Genomic DNA, 15,618 nt, shown 5'->3' with positions numbered 1-15,618 from the left:
GGACTTTACCCCATATTCCAGATGTGGCCTTACAAGTGATTTATAGAGGGTTAACAATACGTTGGGATCACCGGATCTAATCTCCCTTTTTATACACCCTAAAATCTTGTTTGCTTTAGAATAAACAATAACATCATAAAGGTATAGCAGTACCGTTTCAAAGTTTCGGTGTCCCAAGCAGCATTCCATCAGCCTCTGGAAGGTTCCTGGCAAATTGCACAGCTCGAAGGGCATGCTTTTGAACTCGCAGAGACCCATCGGGGTGGCAAAGGCGGTCTTCTCCCGGTCTGCCTCAGCAACGGACACTTGCCAATAGCGACTAGTGAGATCAAGGGTAGAAAAATAATTTGCAGTTCTCAATGCAGCTAGCTATTCCTCAATACAGGGGAGTGGTGCTGTCCTTCTTCTTTAACAGGACCAACGGAGCTGCCCAGAGGCTACAACTGTCACGGATAACCCCAGCCTCCTTCATGTTGCTCAACATGTCCTTGGTACACTGGTAATGTGCAGGTAGTTTTGGCTTATATCTCTCTTTGATGGGTGGGTGTGCACTTGTGGGGATGTAGTGTTTGACCCCTTTTATTCTTCAAAAGTCTAGCGGATGTTTGCTGAAGACTTGCTCATATTCTTGCACTAGCCTGTAGACCCCCTTCTTGTGATGTGAAGGTGTGGAGTCAGTGCCTACGTGTAATTCCTTACACCACTCCTCTGGCTGACTTGGTGAGCTGTCACTGAATGGGTGGGCTGAAGCAATGGTGGATGCTGCTGTTTGGATAGCATGTGTATCTACTGAGAACAGCTTATCAATGGTGGCAAATCGGAGCAGCTTAATCTCTTGCTCTCCGCAGTTCAACACTCTCATGGGCACTCTTCCCTTCCATATTAATGAATAAAACTATGATGTAAATAGCATATAGATACCCCACAAATGCAGATAAAAGTAGGTTATGGGAAAAGGGGGAAGAGAGAAACAGGAAAATAGTGGAATAAAGTATACCTTCCAGGTGGGAGAGGAAATGGCAGCACAGCCAGTGGAGGTGAAGCAAGGGGAGCCTGCAACTAAAGAGTTGAGAGCGTTATCACATGGTGACTGAGCCTGATTGTAACGGGAGCATAGAGGTGCCGATCCTGTCTTACCTGCGTTGGTGTAGAAGTGGGTGTCCTGTGGTGGAGTCAGCTGTGTGCAGTGGTGGCCGTGGGTTCTTTTATGTGCGACCGTAGTAATAGCTGCGCCCACTTCCTGTATGGGAGTGGAATGCAGTGAGGCTAATGGAACGCACGCCTGCGCATTTGTGTTTAACGTCGCGCATGTGCAGAACGGAGAAAAGGCTGCGCTCACTTCCTAATGAAAGGGAGTGAGACGCAGCTGGGAAGGGAAGGGAAAAGATTAGGGTTTGGGGATGATGAAAGGGCTTTCTACGGGCAAGGATGGCAAAGGGTGGCAGTGACGGAAAGTCAGGCAGCCTGTCCTGTCCTGTCCTGTCCGTCCGTCTTTTTGTATCATGAATTGGAAAGACTGCAAGGGGGAGGGGAGGTGCTTGGAGGAGGAGGAGTTATTCAGATTAATTGCAGTGGGCGGCGGCTGCAAAAAGCATCATTCTTCTTGTTTTTGCTCTGCAAAACAGCCTTTTCAAGGGTTGGCTTGGGTGACAAAATGTCTTCTGTAGGCGTGGGTTTGTCTCCCTCTCCCTAAGATGTGTCCGGTATAGGCCAGGGTGCCACTCAAGGCCGTAACCAATTCGGGTTATAGCTTCTCGGCCTTTTGGCTAAGATCAAGTGTAGTTTCGGAGGACGCTACCTTGGTCGGTACTGGAAGGTGCCTGGGATTGCACGTCTGCCGGCCTTGAGGAAGTGTGTGCGCCTTCTGGTGACACATAGCCCTCTTGTGCCTGGACGGTTCCCAGGCAACGGGAGGCGATCACCTTTGTTATTTTGAAGTCCTACTGTTAAACAGAAAAAAAAAAAATTAAATCTGTTCTTATCAGTTTAATATCTGATACGTCCCCTCTCTGGGGACCATATATTAAATGGATTTTTAGAACAAGGAGATGGAAAAAATCTTGCTCTGTCCACTCCACGCATTGACCTGGTATTGCAGTACCTCCAGGACCGGTGCACCCCTTCTTAACCCAGTTTCCAAAAGCAGAACTCAATTCACCTGATTCAAATGAGCCCCATTAGTGAATTGAAAGAAAGCAAAAACTTTATATGCACCTCAATTTGGCCAATTCACTTTTCACACTTTCACCCTTTTTTTTATCTTTCACACCTTTTACTTGCTTTATTGATGCAAAAGCTGTGCCAAATAGCAAACTCATCTCCACTCAACTTGACCAACTCTGCTATGTCCCGTGCAGTATCTTATTCTCAGTCTTATCTAGATCATTTGCAATTGAATAGAATAGATCCCTTTTGGACACATTGGATTCAGCTGCTGCAGTGACTGCAGGTGTTAGAAGATGCAGACTTGGCATCAGGTGCTGTCTATCAGATTCCACTCCAATTAAAGCTTCCATTGTTTTTCGGTGTTTTCTTTGAGCAATGATGATGTCTTTAGTGATCTGTTGGCTCCCTCTCCTGGAGGAAGAGTTTGCTTGCTCTTGGACTTTCAAAAAGAGAGGTCATGATAGACATTTAGCTTCTGAGCCCAATTGGGGACAGTCATGGGTGATGAATGTTTTGCAACCTGCTGCGAAGCCTGATACCGCAATATAAGGAACGTCAAATACTAAGAATGGGCGGCCTATGAAAGAATTAGTACTTTCATTAAGCATACTTAAACGGCTAATTGGGAATAGACAAACTGTAAAAAGCCCTCTGAGAAAGCCCCTCTCTAACCTTTGTTAGTAAGCTTTTCTGTAGTCTGCCTGTTGATGTATTTTCCGTTTGAACAGTGCACAACATGAAGTGACGGAACACTGGCTTGTCACAATGTCCCCCGCTGACATCACGATAGCGCTGCTGCCTAGAAAGCCAGCTGCGCAGCAGAAGTTGCTCTTTGGGTGGGATGGTGGGCTAATGTATCTATTCCTGCTTGGTGTGAGTTTGACATGATCTAGAGCAACGAGTTCCAGCGGCTAGCGGTTGATTATTGGCTGTAATGGGGCTTTCTGGCTGGTGCCAGCCTTTCTTCTTAGCACACAGGAACCACAATCCCTACACCATGCTTCGATGGATTCTCTCATCCCAGCCCAGTAAAACTACATATTTCACACAGTTATAAGCAGCCCATGGGCATTCACCTGGATTAAAACCCATAACAGCTCATAGACCAAACAATCAATCTACCACTGGACCAAAGACAGGAAGCTAAATCCACTGCCTGCGGTAACTAACTTAATCCTATAGTCTACTCACACAACAAACCCAAGAGAAAGGAAAAAAACATGGCTTCGATTATCCATCCAATGAAAACGCATAACCATTGTGAGCCATTGGACAATGCAATTGCACACATGGTGACATGGTGCACGGCCCAATGAATCAAGTCTGTACTTCATATTCACGGTTTAAGCCCTTGGGTTCTAATGTGTCCAGAGTACATATCCAGAAAGATTCCCTTTCTTTGTGCTAAGCACAAGTCAACAATACGTTGTAAGCAGATTCTATTACCAGTCCCACACCATTTTGTGACGCATAATCGCACAGTGGCCCAATTAAGATTCCAAGTCATCGAACATGTCCCAGCCATACGCAGAGGAGGCGATAGAATTAGGAAGCTCAAAGAAAGGGAATCTTTCTGGATATATACTCTGGGCACGTTGGAACCCAAGGGCTTAAACCATGAATATGAAGAACCGACTTGATTCATTGGGCCGTGCACATTTTTTCTAACGCCCGGTTCTTTTTCGTGTTCACACTATATATGGTTCCAGTATGTATGGAGTTCCATTCTTCCTTGTTTTTTATTTGTCATGTTTGTCTGATTACCTTGTCTAACAGTTTTTTCTCCCCTTTCTTTACCTTCCAGGTTCCCATAGTCACGTGAAATATCCCTGTTGCACTTGATTACGGCTCACTATTCACTATAGGATGTCTTATATCTAACATCACACTCTCACCCATCAGCACTCTATAGGTTTGTATAAGGTATGCGCTTACACATCCGGTCCTCCATAGGTATTTCCACTTATGTAGCACTATCCCTATGATCACTCATAACTCATACCCTTGTAGTCAATTACAGCCTCCTCTCTCCCCTCTCCCCTTCTCCCTTTCCATCTATAATTTTGCCAGTACAATATTAGTTTACATTAGGCACACACTCACATATTCCTTTCCTTAGTGACTTATTGTAATTCACATTCGCATACAATTCTCTATGCCTGCCCCATTACTACATTCATACCTACTTGACCCTATCCTGATACCCCTTGTCTCACCTTGTTGGTCCCTACACCTGTTATCATCTCCTTTCCTGTGTCTGTCTTGTCACACAACACATTTTAGCATATCCCTTGTGCTCCTTATTACCTGTCCTGCCTATTAGAATTATGTCCATTATGTCCATGCATGGCCCAATGAATCAAGTCTGTACTTCATATTCATGGTTTAAGCCTTTGGGTTCCAATGTGCCCAGAGTATATATCCAGAAAGATTCCCTTTCTTTGAGCTTCCTAATTCTATTGCCTCCTCTGCGTATGGCTTGGACATGTTCGATGACTTGGAATCTTAATTGGATCACTGTGTGATTATGCGTCACAAAATGGTGTGGGACTGGTAATAGAATCTGCTTACAATGTATTGTTGACTTGTGTTTAGCTCAAAGAAAGAGAATCTTTCTGGATATGTACTCTGGGCACATTAGAACCCAAGGGCTTAAACCGTGAATATGAAGTAAAGACTTGATTCATTGGGCCGTGCACCATGTCACCATGTGTCCAATTGCATTGTCCAATGGCTCACAATGGTTATGCGTTTTCATTGGATGGATAATCGAAGCCATGTTTTTTTCCTTTCTGTTGGGTTTGTTGTGTGAGTAGCCTATAGGATTAAGTTGGTTACCGCAGGCAGTGGATTTAACTTCCTGTCTTTGGTCCAGTGGTAGATGGATTGTCTGGTCTATGGTCAGGTGAATGCCCATGGGCTGCTTATGACTGTGTAAAATATGTAGTTTTACTGGGCTGGGATGAGAGAATCCATTGAAGCATGGTGTAGGGATTGTGGTTCCTGTGTGCTAAGAAGAGAGGCTGGCACCAGCCAGAAAGCCCCATTGCAGCCAATAATCACTTAATAACTTTTTCAACTTGTCATCATATGGGAGGCCTTCCATTCCTTGTAGTAGTCTAGTTGCCCACCTTTGAACTGACTCTAACTTCTGAATGTCCTTTTTAAAATGTGGAGCCCAAAACTGGTTCCCATATTCCAGATGTAGCCTTACAAGTGATTTATAGAGGTTGATCATCTTTACTTATCATTTAAAACTTTCAAACTGGTACACTCAACACATAAAGCCCCCCCCTTTTAAAGAGTAGTTTCCCTGTACCTAAGTGGGGGTCTACCTAGGTTGGAGCGAGTGGACCTTCGGGGTCCGGTGTCAGTGGTGACAGGCAGTGGGGCAGAGGGAACAGTCAGTTCCTCCTCCCTGCTATCATGTGGGGCAGGCGGAGGCGTAGGGGAGCTGGGTACAGGTACATCCCTGGGCACTGGCTCGCGGTTAACCGTTTCCATCATTTCTTCATCCACGGGTTGTGGGAACAGTATCACTGGAAGGATCACCGCACCGTTCTGTGTAGGCCAGTCTGCTGGAAAATCACCCATCATGGTGTGGATTACCTCTTTTTCCTTCTCCACTGGACTGGGAACTGGAGCCTCATCCGCTACTCTCAATGCTGGTGGGCACTTCTTCAGGTGGTCTCGGGAAACCGTGGCCAAAGTCCCCCCCTGGTCACGACTGATCTGGTAGGCCTTCCCATTCTCCCATCCTGTGGGCTGGACTACATACGGGGTTTTTTCCCATTGATCATCCAGCTTGTGGGCCCTTCTTTTCCGCTTCAGCACTACATCCCCAGGTTGGAAGGAACCGGCAGGCGCCTTCTTGTTGAAGCACTGCTCCTGTTGTCCCCGACTCCGGCACAAGTTCTTTTCAACATACTCCTGGACCTGTCGGTACTGTGTCCTCCGCCGAGTGTCCCATTCAGCTGTCGACAGGAGTGCTTCTGAAGCTTCCAAGCCCATTTCCAGATCCACTGGTAGCCGGCCGGGACGAGCTCTCATCAGGTATGCTGGAGTGCATTTCGTAGAGCTGGAAGGGATGTTGTTGTACATATCGACCAGGTCAGGTAGCTTCTCCAGCCACAGGTTCCGCTCTTCCAGTGGTAACGTCTTGAGGAGGCCCAGGACCAAGTGGTTCATCTTTTCACAAATGCCATTGGTTTGGGCGTGGTAAGGCGTGGTCCGGATTTTCTTGCAGCCGTACAACTGGCAGAATTCCTGGAATACCTCTGCTTCAAAGGCCGGACCCTGGTCGGTAAGCACCCTCTCCGGGTACCAATGCGGTCAACAGAAATAAGCCTGGAAAGCCTTAGCAGCGGTGCGGCCGGTTAAGTCCTTAACTGGGACAACCACCAGGAACCTCGAGTAGTGGTCTACGATGGTCAGAGCGTAGGTGTACCCACTTCGGCTGGGGGTGAGCTTTACATGGTCAAGGGCAACCAGCTCCAGCGGTTGGTGTGTAATGATCGGGTGTAGGGGTGCCTTCTGGCTGGCCTCGTCCTTCCTTCTCAATGCGCAAGGGCCACATTCTCGGCACCAGGCCTCCACAGATTCCCGCATTCCACTCCAATAGAACCGCTCTCTTAACAACATCTCTAGCTTCTTCCACCCGAAGTGCACTGCACCATCATGGTATGCTTGCAGGACGGTGGGCACTTTAGCCTGGGGAATCACCAGCTGGCGGATCTTCTCGTGAGTCTTTGGATTAATCAGCTCGCGATACAACTTCCCCTGGTGTAGGTATTGCCGGGTCCGTTCTTGCCACAGACGTTGGGCTTCGGCAGGGGCAGCAGGGTCTATCCCAGCAGAAATACCTCAAAGAAAAAACCCCACCATAAAATTCAAACACTTTATTTCATAGATCAACAAGTACAAACTTAAAAACAGAGTTGGTTTGATACCCTAAGTCACTAGTTAAAGGGGGGGCATGTTAGGCCAATTCCCTATTGTGACCCTTCCTATCAGCAGGGGTCGGCACCCTACATATATGACCGTTATGGCGCCCCTGCTCCAACGTCGACTGACCCTTCTTGCCCTATACTGACACTGTTATTCGTGCTGCTGATCTCAATGAGAGCTTCTGTATAGTGTTTCGTGAAGTTCTCATGCATCCACCCAAGCATTCAAAAGGTGGAATTTTCAATATATGTCTATTATTTCCCTGATGTTTAAATTAGACATCTCAGCAATACATGTGATCAGTAATAGAAGGTGCTGTCCATCTTGTATCAAACTTCATATATCACCAGTAAATAGTGTAGCCCAATCGCCACTGCTTCGCCAACTGGCATAGCTCACTGCCCATTAAAAATTGTTGTAGCCAAATCGCCTACTGCTTCGCCATAAGGCATAGCTCCTTGCCCGACGCGTTTCTCCTCCTGAATCAACAATCGAGCGGAGGTTCATCAGGGGCTATTCAGGGCTCAGTTGCATAGATGTCAGACTGCAATTATCAATATACCTGTATTAGATGATTAATCACCACATTAGGAGTCCACACAACGCAATTCTATATGGAGCCATTACTCACATTGCAATAGTGCCAAAAAATAGTAATTCAATCCTTCAATAAGGTAATGTCGATCTCACTGAAAATATATACATATACATGTAAGTCCAACACATTCTCATTAGATTACAGAGATCAGCGGACCATTTTATAGAGCCCAGTACTCACTCATAGTCAGATATTGTCTGGGACTGCCTGTTCCTATTTATGCCATAGATGCCCATTTCCTCAGTGAGGTATCAACTGTGAAACAACATAACAATCTCAACACCTCCTCAGCTCCTTCATATTCTCCAGGTCAAATCAATGATCCATATCGTTAAAAGGTACTTACTCAGGTATCTCATTGTATGGGTTTTGAGGCTGGCCACACTTCAATGGTGGATGGATACTGGCGCCTAGCTTACTGCCGAGCACTGACAAGTTTAAATCCCCCTCCTTGTCAGCGTCATATTGCCTCATTTCCGGATCGTTATTCAATGCCGGTCATCCAGGGGGGAGGGAAGGAAGAGAAGGAGGAACGTGATTCGTGTGGCCTGACGTCCATCAATACTGCCCACAAAAGTGACGCACGATACCACACCTCCCGGCCGTCACATGATTGGCCGTCACGGCGTTACCATGCATGTGATCGTTGGGGGGAGGAAAGACAAGGAGGGGCGTGATTTGTGCGGCCTGACGTCCGTCAATGCCGCCCACACCGTGACGCCCGATGACACGCCTCTCAGCCGTCACATGATTGGCCGTTACGGCGTTACCCTGCACATGATCGTCATCCCTTGCCGGTCATCTATGGGAAGGGGAAAAAAACGGGGCGTGGTTTATGCGGTCTGACGTCCGTCAATATCGCCCACCACGTGGCGCTGGTGACACACCTCCCGGCCGTCACAATAACAACGGTCCTGGCGCTCCCATGCATGTAATGCTTATCATCATGTCGGGGGGGGGGGCGTTACCTCCTGCCTACACTCCCCACACTAACCTTATGTGGGAGGTCATCCGGTCACCTCACTTCCTGTACTGGCAAAAGTTCATATATTTTTTACAGGCCAGAATCAGGATGCCCTACTTCCGGTTTTACAAATATGCATAGTGTCAGAAACCCCTGTTACCATTACGCGGGGTACTGCTTATCCAATGCGTTTGAGGTCTATAAGGGCTCCATTACTTTCAGGAGTCCCTATTTACCACTATATTTTATGTATCTTCCTGATTATATATTCCATAATAACTTATGTCCAGGTGCCATCCCGGAACCTTTAACACATCCTGGTTATGATTGCCTCCTCCCCTTCAATTCCCATTACCCCCCATATCCCATTATTTTACACCCACACATATCCTGATCTTCCCAAAAGAAATATGAAATTCTAAGGACTCCATGGGAAATAATCATTTCTAATTAAATCACTGGTCTACCCTACCATTAATCTGACTTCATCATTGATCATATATATAAACTGATGCTCATACTGGCTAGTCATATATACATAGCCTCATTTTAACACTCTCCTTCCATTAGAAGGGCTATTATGTGTGTCCTGGCTAAATTTGTCCTGTATTAAATTAAATGAAGCTTACCAAGCTCAACTGCTCATTGAGCCCCTCTGGATGTATTGTTCGCAACCAGAAGATCCATCGAGTCTCTCTTTGGATAATTATTTAAACGCTCGGTGATAGCCCACACCAGTGCCAAGAGCTCAAGCTTGAAGGAGATGTAGTTCTCAGGGTTCCTCTCAGTCGGTCGGAGTTTTCGGCTAGCATAAGCTATTACCTTTTCCCTTCTGTCTTGGACCTGGGATAGAACAGCCCCCAAGCCCACATTGCTGGCGTCGGTGTAGAGGATGAATGGGCGGCTGTAGTCAGGGTACGCTAGGATTTCCTCTCCGGTCAGGGCTGTTCTCAGCTGGCGGAAGGATTCCTCATGCTTTTCTTCCCACACCAATGGGGCTACTAGGGATCTACCACCCTTGGTCTGTCCTACGAGGAGGTCTTGCATGGGGGCAGCCATCTTTGTGTACCCCTTAATGAAGCGACGGTAATATCCCACCAGGCCCAGAAACTGCCTCACTTCCCTCACTGTGGTCGGTCTCGGCCAGTCTTGGATGGCGGTGATCTTCTCGGGGTTGGGGGCGACACCTTCCGCACCAACCACATGTCCTAGGTACTGCACTCTGGGTTTCAGCAGATGACACTTTGAGGGCTTCAACTTCATCCCATACTTGGCAAGGGACGCGAACACCTCGGCTAGGTGCTCCAGGTGGGCTTCATACGTCTGTGAGTACACAATCACATCATCCAAGTACAGCAAAACGGTCCCATAGGCAGTCTTCTCTCGGTCTTCCGGTGCCACGGCCACCTGCCAGTACCCGCTGGTGAGGTCAAGGGTGGAGAAGTAGTTAGCGGTTCTCAGTGAGGCCAGGGACTCTTTGATGCGGGGCAGAGGGTAAGCATCCTTATGCGTTATCTGGTTAATCTTCCGGTAATCCACACACATCCGCATGGTGCCATCCTTCTTCTTAACCAGCACCAACGGAGCGGCCCAGGGACTACAGCTGTCCCTAATAACCTCTGCCTCCTTCATGTTCCTCAACATGTCTTTGGCGCATTGGTAGTGCGCAGGGGGAATAGGCCTGTATCTCTCTTTAATAGGGGAGTGTGTACCGGTAGGGATGTGGTGTTGAACCCCTTTAATCTGCCCAAAATCTAGAGGGTGCTTGCTAAAAACCCGCTCATACTCCTGTACCACCCGGTATACCCCTTCCTTGTGGTGTATGGGGGTATCATCAGTACCGACATGTAGCTCTCGATACCACTCGCCTAACTCCCCCAGGGATGAGTGGGAACCGGCAGCAGGCGGTGTGACCGGGGGAACGGCTTCATGGATCGTGTGGGGATCTAAAGTGAACAATTTGGCAAGGGTAGCGTACCGGGTGGTGCATGAATGCACACATATTGGTTTTATAATCTTATTGTATTACTTTATATTCTTATTTCACTTGTGCATATCTCCACCATAATCCTGGCTAAGAAATATAGCTTTTTTTGGGGTACACAGGTAGTAAGGTCTTCTTTCTATTTCTTTAGGGGTGATATAGCCTGGTGGAACTCTAGACCTCTAACATTATATATGCACCCTTTTTCTTTATGGTTCTTGGACACCTTATAACATTCTTCCATACATATATATCTTTCTCATAAATTATAAATAATTAGGCATTTTTATATATTTTATTTACATTTTCATAAATAACTTTTTACAAAGCATGGGGGACATTCTCACATACATATAATTTTCATGTACGCATTCTGAAAATTTACGCATAAACCGTACACACTCCTTTTTGTAACAATTTCTATAACTCATTCGCTGAACTCTCATCCCGGATATTCATTCTTACACCGAATTTCCTGTTATAACACAACATTCATGATTTTTATTCAATTTATTTTTATTTTTTAGGTTTATTAGTAGTGATGAGCGAGTACTAAAAAGCTCGGGTGCTCGAAGCTCGGGCCGAGCCTCCCAAGATACTCGTGTACTCGGCCCGAGCACCGAGCCCAATGTTATCCTATGGGAGACCCGAGTATTTTTGTGAAATGACCACCGGCAGCATGTAGAAACCCTAAAAATGGCACAAAAGTCTCCGAAGAGTGCTCAAATGACATGGCAACAGCATGGGGAAGACCCCTTGAAGCATTTATCACTCAAAAGTCACAGCTGTGAATAATTTTGTCCACGTTTTACGCCATTTTTACGGACTCACCAGAAAACCTTCCAAAATGACACCAAAATGATTTTTCATAGCGGAAATGTTAAGGGCACATACCCAATAGTGAGATAGAGCTAATGTATGTTACTTTTTGAGATCAATACATGAAAGATTTTACGTAAAACATTGTGTGGCACTCCGATGTCCCTGAGAAGAGACGTACATAAAGGCCTCTGAGTCTAATGTGCCCATTTTGAGGAACTGAGTCTTTGTAGTATTTTCCTTTGCCAGGGCAGTCCAAAATTGTGAGGTTCACCAATGCCCCTGCTTACAGACGTGCATGATGGCCTGTAAACCTGAAGTGCCCATTGTAAGGAAGTGGGTCTATTGTAGTATAGCCCTTAGGCAGGGCAGCCAAAAATTGGGAGGCTCCACGTTGTCCCTGGATAGAGACGTGCATGAGGGCCTCAAAACATTAAGTGTCCAGTGTCAGGAAGTGGGTGTATTATAGTATAGCCCTTAGGCAGGGCAGCCAAAAATTGGGAGGCTCCACGTTGTCCCTGGATAGAGACGTGCATGAGGGCCTGTAAACCTGAAGTGCCCATTGGAAGGAAGTGGGTCTTTTGTAGTATAGCCCTTTGGCAGGGCAGCCAAAAATTGGGAGGCTCCACGTTGTCCCTGGATAGAGACGTGCATGAGGGCCTGTAAACCTGAAGTGCCCATTGGAAGGAAGTGGGTCTTTTGTAGTATAGCCCTTTGGCAGGGCAGCCAAAAATTGGGAGGCTCCACGTTGTCCCTGGATAGAGACATGCATGAGGGCCTCAAAACATTAAGTGTCCATTGTCAGGAAGTGGGTGTATTATAGTATAGCCCTTAGGCAGGGCAGCCAAAAATTGGGAGGCTCCACGTTGTCCCTGGATAGAGACGTGCATGAGGGCCTCAAAACATTAAGTGTCCATTGTCAGGAAGTGGGTCTTTTGTAGTATAGCCCTTTGGCAGGGCAGCCAAAAATTGGGAGGCTCCACGTTGTCCCTGGATAGAGACGTGCATGAGGGCCTCAAAACATTAAGTGTCCATTGTCAGGAAGTGGGTGTATTATAGTATAGCCCTTAGGCAGGGCAGCCAAAAATTGGGAGGCTCCACGTTGTCCCTGGATAGAGACGTGCATGAGGGCCTCAAAACATTAAGTGTCCATTGTCAGGAAGTGGGTCTTTTGTAGTATAGCCCTTTGGCAGGGCAGCCAAAAATTGGGAGGCTCCACGTTGTCCCTGGATAGAGACGTGCATGAGGGCCTCAAAACATTAAGTGTCCATTGTCAGGAAGTGGGTGTATTATGGTATAGCCCTTTGGCAGGGCAGCCAAAAATTGGGAGGCTCCACGTTGTCCCTGCATAGAGACGTGCATGAGGGCCTCAAAACATTGTTCCCATTGCAAAGGAGCGGGTCTCCTGTCGTTGTAATGTCCATTCTGCAAAGAATGGGCGAAAAAATTTACCACTGGGGGTATACCTGAAACAAAGGCCTAACTCTTGTAACGGTCATCATGGTGGCGCATGAGGAGAAGGAGGAGCAGTCCAGCGATTATCCAAAGTCCAGAAGTGTGTACCCATGGGTGACTGGAGGTACATGGCAAATTCCCGTTACAAACTTTAAATTCCGCTCTCATTTGCTGGTGGTGTGGTGAAGTCTGGCCCAATCCAACCCTGGTTCATCTTGATCAGAGTCAGCCTGTCAGCATTTTCAGTTGACAGGCGGGTGCGTTTATCTGTAATGATTCCACCTGCGGCACTAAAAACACGCTCTGACAAAACGCTAGCGGCAGGGCAGGCCAGGACTTCCAAGGCGTAGAGAGCCAATTCATGCCACGTGTCCACCTTGGATACCCAATAATTGTAAGGCACAGAGGAATGTCGGAGTACAGTTGTTCGATCTGCAAGGTACTCCTTGAGCATCTGGGCAAACTTAGGATTTCTTGTGGCACTACCCCGCACCTCAGGGGCTGTGGTACGTGAGGGGCTGAGAAAACTGTCCCACATCTTAAAGACTGTTCCCCTACCTCTGGCGGATTGGACTTGTGCCTCTCTCGGCTGTACGCCTTGGTTGTCCACTGATTCCTGACCTATGCCGCTAGCGTTTTGTGAGGGGAATGCTTTGCCTACTTCCGTGACTATGGCCTTCCGGAACTGCTGCATTTTGGTTGACCTCTCCGCCTCGGGAATAAGAGACATAAAGTTCTCCTTGTAGCGTGGGTCTAACAGTGTTACCAACCAGTAATGATTGTCGGCCAAGATGTTCTTAACGCGAGGGTCACGAGACAGGCAGCTTACCATAAAGTCAGCCATGTGCGCCAGACTCTTAACAGCCAGGACTTCAGTAGCCTGACCAACACGTTGACTGAACATGCTGTCCTCCTCCTCCTCCTCCTCCTCCTCCTCATCTACCCTGTCCTCTGGCCAGCCACGCTGAACCGAGGATATGACTGGTGTGCATGTCATATCCTCAATTTGGCCGGAGATTTGCTCCATGTCTTCATCCTCCTCCTCGTCATAGTCCTCCACTGCACGTTGTGATGAGACGAGGCTGGGCTGTGTGTTATCACCCACACCCACTACTGTTTCTTGCTGCAACTCATCGCGCTCCGCCTGCAATGCATCATGTTTGGTTTTGAGCAGAGACCGTTTTAGAAGGCAGAGTAGCGGTATGGTGACGCTAATAATGGCGTCATCTTATACCTTTATGATGTTATTGTTTATTCTAAAGCAAACAAGATTTTAGGGTGTATAAAAAGGGAGATTAGATCCGGTGATCCCAACGTATTGTTAACCCTCTATAAATCACTTGTAAGGCCACATCTGGAATATGGGGTAAAGTCCTGAGCAGGTTGATAACCATTGGTTTGAGCATGGTAGGGTGTAGTGCGCATCTTCCTGCATCCGCCATAACCTTCCCTTAGGATATACTGTGCCCTTATCAGATTGGTTGTACAAGGTTGCTTCTCTTATTGGATGGATTTCAAGCTGCATGGATAATGTTCATTTAAATGATGTGGATAGAAAGACTGAAGATATCTACATGTAGTCTGAAATCCATCATGAATCAATACTATTTTACACAGTCATAAGCAGCCCATGGGCATTCACCTGCATTCAAACCAATAACAGCTCATAGACCAGACAATCCATCTACCACTGGACCAAAGACAGGAAGTTAAATCCACTGCCTGCGGTAACCAACTTAATCCTATAGGCTACTCACACAACAAACCCAACAGAAAGGAAAAAAACATGGCTTCGATTATCCATCCAATGAAAACGCATAACCATTGTGAGCCATTGGACAATGCAATTGGACACTTGGTGACATGGTGCACGGCCCAATGAATCAAGTCTTTACTTCATATTCACGGTTTAAGCCCTTGGGTTCTAATGTGCCCAGAGTACATATCCAGAAAGATTCTCTTTCTTTGAGCTAAACACAAGTCAACAATACATTGTAAGCAGATTCTATTACCAGTCCCACACCATTTTGTGACGCATAATCACACAGTGATCCAATTAACATTCCAAGTCATCGAACATGTCCAAGCCATACGCAGAGGAGGCAATAGAATTAGGAAGCTCAAAGAAAGGGAATCTTTCTGGATATATACTCTGGGCACATTGGAACCCAAAGGCTTAAACCATGAATATGAAGTACAGACTTGATTCATTGGGCCATGCATGGACATAATGGACATAATTCTAATAGGCAGGACAGGTAATAAGGAGCACAAGTTATATGCTAAAATGTGTTGTGTGACAAGACAGACACAGGAAAGGACATGATAACAGGTGTAGGGACCAACAAGGTGAGACAAGGGGTATCAGGATAGGGTCAAGTAGGTATGAATGTAGTAATGGGGCAGGCATAGAGAATTGTATGTGAATGTGAATTACAATAAATCACTAAGGAAAGGAATATGTGAGTGTGTGCCTAATGTAAACTAATATTGTACTGGCAAAATTATAGATGGAAAGGGAGAAGGGGAGGGGGGGAGAGAGGAGGCTGTAATTGACTACAAGGGTATGAGTTATGAGTGATCATAGGGATAGTGTTACATAAGTGGAAATACCTATGGAGGACCGGATGTGTAAGCGCATACCTTATACAAACCTATAGAGTGCTGATGGGTGAGAGTGTGATG

The 15,618-nt window shown here is 46.7% G+C and overlaps 1 pseudogene; it reads left to right on the top strand.

Moving 5' to 3' along the window:
- The first annotated feature begins 1,917 nt into the window (after positions 1 to 1,917).
- On the top strand, positions 1,918 to 2,123 carry LOC142260340 (U2 spliceosomal RNA; annotated as a pseudogene).
- Positions 2,124 to 15,618: the final 13,495 nt, after the last annotated feature.

The sequence above is a fragment of the Anomaloglossus baeobatrachus genome (assembly GCF_048569485.1).
Source record: "Anomaloglossus baeobatrachus isolate aAnoBae1 chromosome 10 unlocalized genomic scaffold, aAnoBae1.hap1 SUPER_10_unloc_1, whole genome shotgun sequence".
NCBI classification, from domain to species: domain Eukaryota; kingdom Metazoa; phylum Chordata; class Amphibia; order Anura; family Aromobatidae; genus Anomaloglossus; species Anomaloglossus baeobatrachus.
The sequence above is the reverse complement of the archived record's forward strand: the minus strand, read 5'-3'. Positions and strand labels throughout refer to the sequence as shown.